The 13114-nt window shown below is 39.3% G+C and overlaps 1 protein-coding gene across 2 annotated transcripts in view; it reads left to right on the top strand.

Annotated features, from left to right (window-relative positions):
* Positions 1-7657: 7657 nt before the first annotated feature.
* The window catches only part of scalloped (TEA domain transcription factor 1 homolog scalloped), a 156864-nt gene continuing 151407 nt past the window's right edge, over positions 7658-13114 (top strand). For both annotated transcript variants that reach the window (XM_018548743.1, XM_018548760.1), the window contains exon 1: positions 7658-7820. The gene's annotated coding sequence lies outside the window, so the exon portion shown is untranslated. The remainder of the gene's footprint in view (positions 7821-13114) is intronic.

Genomic DNA, 13114 nt, shown 5'->3' on the forward strand with positions numbered 1-13114 from the left:
TGCTTCCTGCGCCCCACGCACCACCCCATAAGTCACTCGCTTCGCTCGTGCGAATTTATAATTGTATAACATATTACTAAGTGCACTCGTAAGGAAAAAATGTATGTGCAACTCATGTGCTATAATAACGGGCGCGGGCGCGGGGAACTCGCTTCGCTCGTGCTCCCGCGCCCGTATCGCGCAATAGACAACTTACCACACACGTTACACAATGTACTATCATGTATTATCTTTATCGAGTTGTGATATGATTAGGATGTACCTATCATAGAACGAATCGGAATAAACCACCATTTTACTAATTTTCGAGGACCAGGTCAATCGACTGAAGATCATATTAGCGTCAACTGTGATTCACTGGACAGCTGCCTACAGTTAATATACTGTATAATCTTCTTTATAGAAATATACAACAATATAATTCTGTAGATTTTCATCAGGTATGTCTTTCATTTAATTAAAACTATTTACCAAAAAGTGGCGTCGAGTGGCTCACCGCTCGGTACGATTGACTCGCGATATGTAGACCCGAGTTCAATCCCACGTGCGCCCAAACGCGATGTTTCGCGTTTAATGAGCCAAAAAATGGCTCCACCTGGTGATCAAAAGATCTATGATCATCAGCGCCGTTCGGATTTGGCGTTAAACTGTAGGTCCTATACATCAGTATACATATCAGTTATAGATATTTGTCTCTAATATCTGACTGAGGTAGGATTCTGTGGATCAATCACCCACAAATCCAAAAAACAATCTGATTCGAGAAACGAATATAGGCCTCGGACAAAAGAGGAAGACGTCCTATGCTCTACATAAGGAGATAAAAGGAGTCGTATCGTATTTACCAAAAAAGTAATATACAATTTTATTTACATTAAATTTATTTTAATGGCAATATAAACAAAAACGTTTTACATTAACGAAAGAATCTGAATAACGATGTATCATGGTAACACCGAAAAAACATTGTATTCTCAACTTAAGAGAATTAACGACACCTTTTATCTCCTTATGTGGAGCATAGGACGTCTATAGACCTCTTTTGTCCGAGGCCTATATTCGTTTCTCGAATCAGATAGTTTTTCTGATTTGTGGGTGATTAGTCCACAGAATCCTACCTCAGTTAGATATTAGAGACAAATATCTACTGATATACTACTGATGTATAGGACCTACAGTTTTTAACGCCGAATCCGAACGGCGCTGATGATCATAGATCTTTTGATCACCAGGTGGAGCCATTTTTTGGCTCATTAAACGCGAAAAATCATCGCGTTTGGGCGCACGTGGGATTGAACTCGGGTCTACAAATCGCGAGTCAATCGCACAGAGCGGTGAGCCACTCGACGCCACCAACTTAAGAGAATTAAAAATAATAATTAAGAGAATTATATACTTTTTATAAATGAGATATTTCCTTCTTTCTGTGTTAGTATTTTTTAGAATATTCTCTTGAAATTAAGAATATAGTCTAATTGTATGATAAAATTGATAATCGACGTCGGACGCCGCGCGAGTGTTCGCGCCAAATTGTCCGTAACTCCGTATTATACGTTTTCTATTATTTTGCAGTTGTACAGAGCACGTTATTGTCGTTATTTGTCGACCTGGGGATCTACATATTATAACTATTGCAGTGCGTATAGTATATCGATACGATGGATAAGGAAATAATGAAGTGGTTCGAGGAAGCGTACTTAACCGATTTGATGGAAATATATATAAGTAAGTTTCTGAAGCATGAATTACGTTTTTATATCCTTAATAGTTAGTTTTTTTATTGAAGATTTTCATGATCGGCGTAAAAAACGCATTTCAATAAAGTTAAATATTTGAAAATGATTTTTTGTCGTGTTTGAGAAAAGTTATTTTCTTTGCCTCTAATCTTTGTTTGTACAATTGCGTATTGCAAACAGAACGAGAAGGCAGTGTAACCAAGTCAGCAAATAGATACGTGTAAGAGTAATTCACCTTATCTACTAATATTCTTAATACTTGCTCTCATTTAATCAATTTCAAATCGGAATGAATTTTAAATTGGAATTATTCCGTTTCTCCAGAAAACACAATAGAAATCTATAGGAATAATTGAATAATTCCGATCGAAAGCCATGACTTGTTCCATAATATGTGCCCGCAGAATACCATGGAATAAGTCAGAATGGATTCCGATCGGAATTATTCAATTATTTCCTATAGATTTCTATTGTGTTTTCTAGGAGAAACGAAATAATTGAAATCCATTCCAAATAATTCTATAATACAAAGCGAAAAGATTTACGCAAACAAATTTATACGTTTACATGAAGCTTCGTCCAGACTAAGAAACATTGTCATCGACTTTGTAGATGACCAAATAATCGGAAACAAATGAACGACAAAATTTCAATAGGTAACTTACTTTCATTGTAGATTTGATGGACATATATTATGTATTCGATAATGTATATCTAACGATATCAATTACTTTTTGCTATCGCATTTTTTTAAAAGATAATGATATTTTATGATACCAAGATGTGATGGTGAAAAATATTGATTTTTTATTTCTTCCTGCTGCTTATACAATTGTATCAAGGGACGATTTTTTTAAATAAAAAAAAAAAGAAATTTTAGATTTGACCTAATTTGAAAACATGACGAAAATACAACGCGGTAATATTTTATTAGATAAACCATAATGTAATGACAGAAATTTATCAAGCAGAAAATTAAGCGATAATAATAGTTTGAATCGTTTGAAACATTTATTAGAATAACTATTATAGTGCATTTTGAGACATTACAAGACAGTTTCCAAATAAGAACAGGCTATGAATATCGGCCATAATATAATGTCATTCTTGATGTCACCAAAATTTATATTTATATGTCGACGACACTAATCATCGACATTTTTTTTATCTCTATAGTATTGCCTTAAGGATAAAAATAAAAAACTTGTAACCAATATTGTTATCGATATGATATCATTCATATTTTTAAGTTGCTGTTAATATTTTTATCGACAACTGCAACTAGGCATTCGACAAAATGTATCTCACAGTTATTTGAATTTAAAATTGAATTTTGTCGAGCGACATATGTTTCCAATATTTTGGTCTGGACGAGACTTACTATAATGATCGATTGCGTGGCATTGTTATCAGACTCTTCAGCCGATGTATTCATAGTCAATTCTTGCATATATCTAAGACTATTTTAAGTATTAATTATAACTATCACAGTTATATAAGATATCATGAACCAATTACAAAGCTGTACTAGCATCTCAAGACTTAAACTTTTATACTTAAAATAGTCTTGAAGTATAAGAATCGACTACCGACTTTAAATCTATTAGCAAACTATTCAACAGGAACATCGAAATTCGAACATTAAGTCTAAAGGCCTTGGCACATATAAAAACTTAAGACTTAAGCAGGTAGCGAATTGATCAATCACAATAGAGACCGTAAGACTTAATGTAAAAAGTAATGAATCCAATATGTTGATCTGCTTGCTGTTTAAGTCTTAACTCTCAAATTTTTTTATGTGTCAAGACTTTAAGTCTTATTTCGCAGCGTATATGATGAAAATTCGACGTTTATTGCGAATTTTCGCGAATTTCTTCAACATATAACAATGTTGATTTCTTCAAAAACGGTTACAACATAACAAAAGCTCCGTAATATCTCGCTATAACTGCATTACAATCGCGTGATATCGCAGCTAAAAAGGAACAAGCGACACTTTTTCTCGGATGGACCGCGGAAGTTTGCGTTAACACAATTAAGTAATTAAAGGGACATGCTGAACGAAATCGAAGTTCGCCGGTTCCATACGTAACACACGTAACGTGAATGAAAATCATTCGTTTTAGTTTAGTCTGACGACGCGGAACAGCGTGTCGCATCGCGTCGCGTCGCGCTTTGCCACATTGCGCCGCTGCTCCGTCCTGTTTGTAAACTTTTGTACAGTATACGTGTACAATGCATCCGACTGACAAAAGGAGCTCATTGCGCGGCAAACGTTTAAAGGCATTAATTACAGCCAGGCTTTGTGTCAGTCGCAAAAGTTAACAGCTCCGGGCATTATTTTCGTACGCGCACCGCGTTTCGGTTTGCGAGACCGTACTGTTTGACGTTGTCGTTATTAATCTACGGCGCGTTTTCCTTTTTGAGATACCGCTTTATTGTCGCGCAACGCTTTTGCGAAATGGTCTCTGTGTTAGTTTTCTATTATATATCGTATGGATATTGGCAAGAGGGCCCATGAAAACAGAAAAGCTTTTTAAGAATAAAAAAATAAAAAGACTTGTGCATAAAAAATAAATACACATAAAATGTAAAACGTGCGCCGTCATTGAAATTGAATTATAGATAATGGAAGAATTGAAAATATTCTTCAATATTGAAAGCTAAATGGACCGAGCAAAGTATTATATACATATAACTGCTCCTGCTTAAAAGCTGAACAGGTAAACGACCAGACTACCTATATCTGGACACTTGCAGTGTTTTCCGTTATGTAGATAAAATTATTTAGATAATCATCTAGATGAAGAAATGGCTTTATCTTATCTTTATCTAGATTATTAAGAATATAGACTATCTTTATCTTATCTTAGATTAAAAAGCCTTATCTTTTTCAATTTATCTAAGATTGTGGAAGAGTATTGTAAGAAGTTTCTATGTAAACAATCAACCTCCAGTAGTAATAGTGAGGATTTTTTTCGCGATATAGATAAAAAAAAAGGATTAATTCGACACAGTCATTCAAAGCAACTTTGAAGTACTTTCATATTTAAAAAGTAAATCAAAAGAATAGATATTTTGAATTTATGTCCACACATTAAACAAATTTTTTTTTAAATACAATACGTCATTGCCATCAATAGCGACAGTAGAACGTTTTTTTTAGTTGCGGACAACAAATATTAATTCACGTAGAAACCATTTATCAGATGATATATTCGCAAAACTTTTATTTTTTAAAAATAAAGATTTATAAAATATATGTATACAAAATATTCATAAAATATTTATAAAAATATGAATATATTTTTGTATCCTAAATCATTTTACTACCTAATAATTACTCAAAAATAAAAATATCTTAAAAATTATCTAGATAAGAATTTTTTTAATATTATCTTTTATCTATATTAATGTAAAATTAATTATCTTTATCTTATCTAAAATACATTTTTGTGTCATTTATCTTATCTATATATAGATCATTTTTAATTATCTAAGCGCAACACTGGACACTTGGATACATAAAATTTATTATTATTAATCTCAAATGATTTTTTATTACAATATTATACTTTAATAGTATTTAAATGAAATTAAATTTATATATTTTTTATATTATATTTAAAAAAGTATTTAAGATTAATAATAATATAAACAAATATATAAAATTTTGTGTAATGTTCAGTTACGTGTCCGGTTATTAAAACGTTAACGTATTTTTCTAAATTTTTTTTAAAACGTATGCTGAATCTATTTAAAACTTAATTTAGATATACAATGATTAATACGTAAGATTATAAAAAGCTCATAGGCTCGCGTATTTATAGTCCTTACATCAAATTGTCTTAAGTGATGTCTTAAGCAGCTAATATAGCTTTGTAATTAGTTTACGACATCTCAAAACTGTATTTAAGCCGGTCTTATAATAATATAAAAACTATGGATACAGACTTTGTTTTAAAACGTAAAAGCACTTAAAAAAATCCAGATACAATAGGAATGATGAAACTTTCGGTTTTTAAAAGATTATTTTAGAGTTTAGGGTATGGCAATCTTGAAATACTTAAAAATTCTTAGATTATTTTAGATTAACTCGTTTCTACATTTTATATTTTTTAAGTAAAATTAATACTTTAAATTTCTTAAGTAAACTCTTAATTACTTTTAAAAATCTTAACTTCATTTAAAGTAAAAATTTGTTTATAGTTATATGTAAAATAATTATTGCATTATTAATTATAACGCATTAGTTTTATTTTAACAATTTTTTCCAGTGTAATTGACTGTTACAAAAATCCAGCTATTTTTAATTGATATATGAAAACCTCAGGTAATCGTTTACACAAAATAACTAACAATAAGTGATTATTCGAATTAATAACTTTTTTTTTACTTAATAATTTATTAATGATTATTTTAACGTAAAATGTACAACAAAATTAAATTCTACTTGAATCCTATAAAGATTAGATGTTATAATATTGTCGGAGTTTTACTAAGAATACATTAACAAGAAATACTAACAGTTATCAATTATCCTATTAATCATAATTTTATTAGCTTACAATGTTAAATTGATGTTGCAAATTTGACTGCTACTTTATTCTTTGTTAAGTACCTTATCCCTCCTCTATTCGGTACCTAATAGTTTCTATACTGAAAAAAATTTACTTAGATTTAGAAAATTTTTTTATAACGTGATAAAAAATAACAATGTGTTGATGCTAAAATATCCTCAACATTTTTTAAATTCAACGTCTTTTAGCTAATTTTCAATCTAAATTAGCATCGAAGCGTCAATATACGTGCGTGATATTTCGTAGGCGAACGAGTGTGTGAGGTAAAAAAACTTTCACTAAATAACTTCAAGGAATGCTTCCTACAGCTTTAGGGTTAAGAAAAAATACTTGTTCTAATACTATGTGTTTTAATTAGAGTTTCACAAAAGAATTATTTCTTTAAAAATAAGTAGAATATAAATTACAATATTTTATTTTTTTTAGAAGAGGGTACTGTTTCATGACTTTGTAAAATATTACATTTCGAAATTAATCGCAGTTATAAAAAAAATGGTCAATAAAATGAAATTTTGACATTTTGGAATATATATATTATATATAATTAAAATATGCGTTATTAATTATATCATATTTTTAAAAATATGCGTCTTCAAAAAATAAATGGTACATAACGTTTATCCTTTTCCCTTTGTAACAAATTTCTTTATGCTGCACTTGTAATAAACGGCTATTACGACATTCAATATGTATGACAAATTAATTTATATATACGCAACAAGTTACAAATAGCGTAATGTCGGACATGACGTAATAATGGAAACCATATTTCGCACGAAGCGGAGAAAACCATTCTTTATTTTCTCAATTTGTTCAAACGTGGATACAGTCTACTCGATTACGTATCATCACTCGAGAGAATTAACGCATGAAAGATGCGTTAATTGGACAGTTACGAGTTTCCTCGTCGAGCTCAGTGATACTACATTCTCATTTATTAGCGCATTTATTTGCAAAGCCTAAAATGCGACCCCTGAAATTCAACAAGTGCCCCTCGAACCTGAAGCGAGAGAGAGAGTGAACGGACGTGAGAGCGCACTCAACTAACATCCAACCTCTATTACGTGCGTGACGCGACTGATCCTAGGGGGACAGGGACGCTGAGGGGGACGCGCGGGCGCCGCGGGATGGCGGCTCGGTGGTGGGGGGAGGGAGGGAGAATCGGGGTAGGACGCTCGGCGAGAGCGGTGGGGATTAGAGCGGAGAGCGGTGACTTCGGCCTCCCTTCGGCCGGCGTCGGCCGCGCTCGGGCTTCTGGTTTCTCCCGCGGCCGCCTAAGCGGTGCCAGCGTGTGCGCAGACCGGCTGCGCAGCAGGCGTGTGCGTTGTCTAGATTCTTTGTGCCATTCCTGGCATACCAAAAACACGAGAGTGACCGTCTTCGTATTTACCCGTGGTGCAGTACCGCGCGTCGATATAACGCCGTGCGAATTTTCCTCCCGTGAAAATAAGGGCCGCCCTCGCGCTCGCGCGCGTGCCGCCACGTCACGCAGTTCAGCCAAGTGGTAAGTAATACGATATACGGAGTTAACGTCGCTTGAAACGCCGTACGCGAGCGAGCGCGTCCACGCCCGTGTGGACGTCCTGACGGTGGCGTCGTCTCGCAACAGGCCCGCGCAAGGAACGAGTCCGACTGCAGCGACGATGGCGATATTACCCGCGCAGAGAGAGAGAGAGAGAGCGAGCGAGTGTGTGTGTGTGTGTGAGTCACTGACAGACGGACGAGCGAAAGAGTGAGACAGAGGGAGCGAGAGAGACGTGTGCGTGAAAGAGAGAGAGAGAGAGAGAGAGAAACTGATGTAGCACGCGGATTTCTATATACGAGAGTGCTTCACTGAGCGAGCGAATACACGACGCCGTTATTATCCGCTCCGCGCGACCGATACCCCGCGCGTTCAGCTTGTCACGCTTGTGCGATACTTCCGCTCGGCCGCGGCGAGCGTCCGCTCTGCCGCCGTTGCTCCGAAGAAGAAGAAGAAGACGACGAGGGGGAGCGTGTATGTAAGGAGAAAGAGAGGAAGTGAAAGAAATAAGAATGCGAAAGAAAAACCATCCCGCTCCGTTACGCGTTTGAGAAAGAAAGGCATTCCTACACGCCCGGCGTGTGTTGCCCCCCCTCTCCCCCCCCGGTAGAGGGCTGTTTACATCGTGCATTCGTTACTCCTCGGTGCTCACGTACTCGGAATTCATATATGGGCTCGCGCGTGTTTATAAGCGTGCCGTGTCATCTGTGTCAGCTGTGCGAGTCGATTCGCGACGCGACGCGGCTCACCTCACCCGTCGAGGTTAGGGTAACTCTTCTCTTCTCGCGGTCATCAGTCGACGGTGGTGTGTGTGTGTGTGCGTGTGCCGGTGGTATGGGCTGCGTGCGCGTTTCCTCGGTGCCGGCGCGAGCGGGGGCGCCGTAACAGAAACGCGTGCTCCGCTCTCCGCCTAGTCGCCCGTCCGCCAGCCCGCTCGCTCACTCGCTCGCTCGTGTCGCGCCGTTCGCCCGCTTCTGGTGAATTCGTATGGTGAATTATTGATCCGCGGCGGCGTGTGCGTGCGGAAAAACCGCCGTTGGTTGGAAGAGAGGAAGGGTAGGTGGTAGGGGGCAGAGAGAGAGAGAGAGAGAGACGGCGACGATCGAGGGAAGAGGGTAGGGGAGACGGAACTGAAGCCGCGCGGCGGAGTGGCGCACAGCGGTGGCGCGAGAAAGCGCTTAAAGCGAGAGCACACGTACGGGGTGAGACGTGCGCTGGTTGGTGTGTTTGGTTGTATATTGTTTTGAAAAGTGTCGCGGGGCGCGCGCGGACGCACGCGACGCATCACGTCACGTCAACGTCACATCGGATCGCATCGCATCGGATCGCTGCTTGGTGCCTCAGTCGCGAGGCGCCAAGTCGAATCGGAGTACATCGGCGAGAGATCGTGTCCTCTCTCTCTCTCTCTAGACGAGGTAGAGCGAGCGAAGTGTGTACATCCTTGTGTCTTCCCGGTCGGTCTCCGTAATACACGTAATAACGTCTTTTTCTTCTTCGCGGGTATTCCCGTTCAATCCGACGACCCCGCGCGGCCGCCCGGTAGACGCGTGCGGGACCGAAACGCGGGAAAAACGTGCGTGGGGTAATGCACGCGACAGGCGTCGCGGCGCGACGCGCTACGAGGAAGTTGCCCGAGGGAGGCCGGTGAGTGTCTCCGGAGTGACGAGAAACCGCAGGAAGATCCGTATCCCTCTTCTGTGAACCTCGTGTGCGAAGACGGGAGACTATCGCGTGATCATCACTATAAAAAAAAAACACCCGAGGGAGGAGGAGTGTCAGTAGTGCGTTTGTCGTCGTCGGACTACGCCGACGACGGCGAAGATAAGGTGGAGGAGGAGATCAGTGTCGTCGCGCGGAGGAAACTTCAGGGGGTATCCCCGACGTTTTTGTTGTGTCGTTTTGTCGTACTGTAATACGGATCGCTGTTAAACGAGCTCCGATAATCCCGGAGGAAGGCAACGTCCTATCTTCGCCACCGCGGGCTTGGATGGATACTGTGCATTATTTCTGGAGTGAGTTTCTCTCTCTTTATTTTCCGCGTACGTGTGTATGCGTGCGTGCGTGCGTGCGTGCGTGCGTGCCTGCGAGTGAATGCGAAACTCCGTCCCCTCCGTCGCTCGGCCGTCGACACGTACGAGCGCGTATGAACGCGAGAGTGTTCCCCGTAAAGACGCAGCAGCCCGCGGTTTTTCTCTCCGTGGCGGACCTCTGTGTCTCTCTCTCTCTTTCTCGTACAGCCGAAGCAGCGGTACTTCTTCTCCGAGTCCTGTTACTCACCGCGATCGTCCTCGGAGTCCACGAACAGCTGCGCGCGATTATCACATCCATTGTTTACGTGTCTTTACTTAAGAGACAGGCGCGCACCTGACCGAACGGCTAAAACACAAGCGTCAGCGTGCGGCGGACTCGTTACTTTAAGCCTACCGATGCCTTTTGAGAAGTTTAAGCTCGCTAAGCGGCGGAGCCTTTAAACTCGCTTACCGAGGATGGTCGAAATTCGTCGTCAGTAAAAGAGCGACGATGAGAGGACTCATTGAACCTGACTGAGAACTTTATTTTTGTGCCGTAAAATTCCGTTCCAATGCTGTTAGTACTGATGCATTAATTCTAAAGTGTAATACGATAACTGCTGAATTGTGATATTAACTCAAGACGACACACGTCTTGTCTAGAAAACTCTCTTTACGGTGTCTTATATAGCGAATTTGATTGTAAAACTAAAATGCAAATATTTCAAATTATAAAATACAGATTTTACTTCGCAGCGCAATAAAATGTATTTCATAATTCAATATATTAAACGTATTTTCACGTCAAAGTACGGCGGCTTTTGTATGCACCTGTTGTGCGCGCTAAGTGCATTCAATCGAATTCGTTATTAGATATCTTTTAGACATGCATATCCCGTCTTCATGACGTCTTTTAGACACGCCTGTCGCCTGAGAGGTGTTTGTGATGAATTGCTGAATTATTAAAGTTTAATACGCGCCGATGTTTAGGATAATAAAGACATATATTCAGGATTGTGCGTTTATGGAAAATATAATCTACATCTCTACCATGTAAACTATGTCTTTCGTGTGAGTGCACAATCTATGGTCCATCTATGGGCCATCGAAGCTTATGTTCTTCGTTGTTGCACTGGGCTGCACTAAAGCCTTTTATCTCGCTTTTATCTTGCATATCTGTACGATAATCTTGAACTTGCCGAGGGAGTCCTGAAGCACCTTCACCCCACTTGTCTTATCATCGTGCCGGAGCGCGCGAAACGTCAGCTCTGCGTTAGAGGACTTTAGCCGCAAATTTGAGGACTATTGTGCCTTCGATATTTTTTTATCATGGGATTTTTCTTCTTACAACGTTAACATTTCTCCGCTCTTAAACGATAATGTTTCGAGACATCCCGTATATTTTTATTTGACAAGCACAAAACTTAATTATTTCTTTTCGAATTGTATTACTTAATTTGTAATAATTTACATATTTCGCTACGAGAAAAGTGGCTATAAGAGTATCTTATATGACAGGGTAAAAGGCGATGCGAGATTCGTAAATAATTAGAACGTATATACACAGTGAACGAAATCATTTACAAATGTTTCGCGACTCCGAATTCGAGTCCCCTTCAGTGCGGAAGTAAAGTACAAAACTAAACTACACTGTCGCTTTAGTTTGTACTTTACTTCCGCACTGAAGAAGACTCGAATCCGGCGTCGAAACGTTTGCAAACGATTTTGTTCGTTATACACGTTCTAATTGTTAGCGAATCGCATAATTTTGCCTGATATGTACATAAATTATTTACGCATCAACAATCACGGAGGCTATAAACGCTTTTCTTATATTGAATTTACTTTTGAAATCACAAACTGTTTCTTTAATTTAATTACATATTTACATCGTATACTATCTACGTGGAAGAGATTTGTACAGATTTAATATAAACAATACGTAAATATTATTTCATGTATAAACGTAATCTTGAAATATATAGCACAATCCTGCAGCATGTATCAGAGTTGTATAAGCAAAATGTCGGACGATAAGAAAAGCGGATTATATCTCGAAAGGTACACTTCTTTCGCGAGCGCAGGTTTTAAGATTGAAACCACGCGCGGGGTGGACGTCACGTTCTTTCGCCGATCGTCCCGGTCTTATCGAGCGGAGAAAAATCGCTTCCTGAGGATCGATCACGCCAATCTGATTTTACTCTCCGTTTAATCCCGTCGCGACGACGGCGGCGATTAATTCGCGGAATTATCGCGCGTCGCGTTCAGCTCGCGTTGGGAACGTGTTTTCTTGAACTTTCGCGAGACCCGGCAGGTGGAAAAGGCACGTAATCGTATAATCCGAATCGCGGCGCTAATTTCGCGCGGACGAACGATGAATCTTGGCGCAATCTCCTTCGTCGGAGCGTGACCGGCTGCTAACGAACGTGAAAGGAAAAACATTGGACGACAGTCGGTACGCGGACGTTGGCGACGTTATCACCCCGGGTTATCGAAAATAATTTCGCGCGAACGCACGCGGCAGTGCAGCGCGTTACATAAATTTAATCCGATAACTCGTCTCGTGTTATCGCAAAGGCGGGAAATCAGGCACACGAGTATAACACATGTATAGGGACGCCATCAATTTAACGAGCTGCCAATGCTTACTTATTCAATGCCTATACACCTGCATGCAGATACCACTTGTTGTTACTTTACAGATACCGATATGCCTCGCGGTATCTGTAGTGATAATCCATAAATTTATTGTGACAATTAATTACACAGAGTATCAGTAGCCGATTCGTAATTTATATATATAACTAATTGGCGCACTATACTCGACACTTTCGGAATTATCTTCGCAGAATATCTTAATACTTTCATTATCGATGTTTTCTGTTTGTTTTTCGTATACCGATATATCGATATTCTTTTTTCGAAGGGAAAACGCTGAGAAATTGCAGAGATTAATTATCTATGGAAATATTGCGTACGCTGTTAAATGAATGCTGTTAAAAAAGAAAAAAACCGTATTGCGTCGAGAGTGTAGAATGTACTGACCGTTTTTCTGATTAAAGCACCCCGAACTCGAGTTTTTCTTCCAAACGAAATTTCCCCTCGGTCCCGTTTCGGAGTCGTTTGCGTCACGGGTCTTACTTTCACGTTGCCGTCAAAGTTTGATTGCGAACTCGCAATCAGGAGAATTTTCCCTTTGACCCTTTGCGAATTGATTGCGCGAGTTACGTTTTCTTATATTTTTGCTCACTCGGGGGGGGGGGGGGG

Source organism: Cyphomyrmex costatus, unplaced genomic scaffold, assembly GCF_001594065.2.
Source record: "Cyphomyrmex costatus isolate MS0001 unplaced genomic scaffold, Ccosl1.0 scaffold123, whole genome shotgun sequence".
NCBI lineage: Eukaryota > Metazoa > Arthropoda > Insecta > Hymenoptera > Formicidae > Cyphomyrmex > Cyphomyrmex costatus.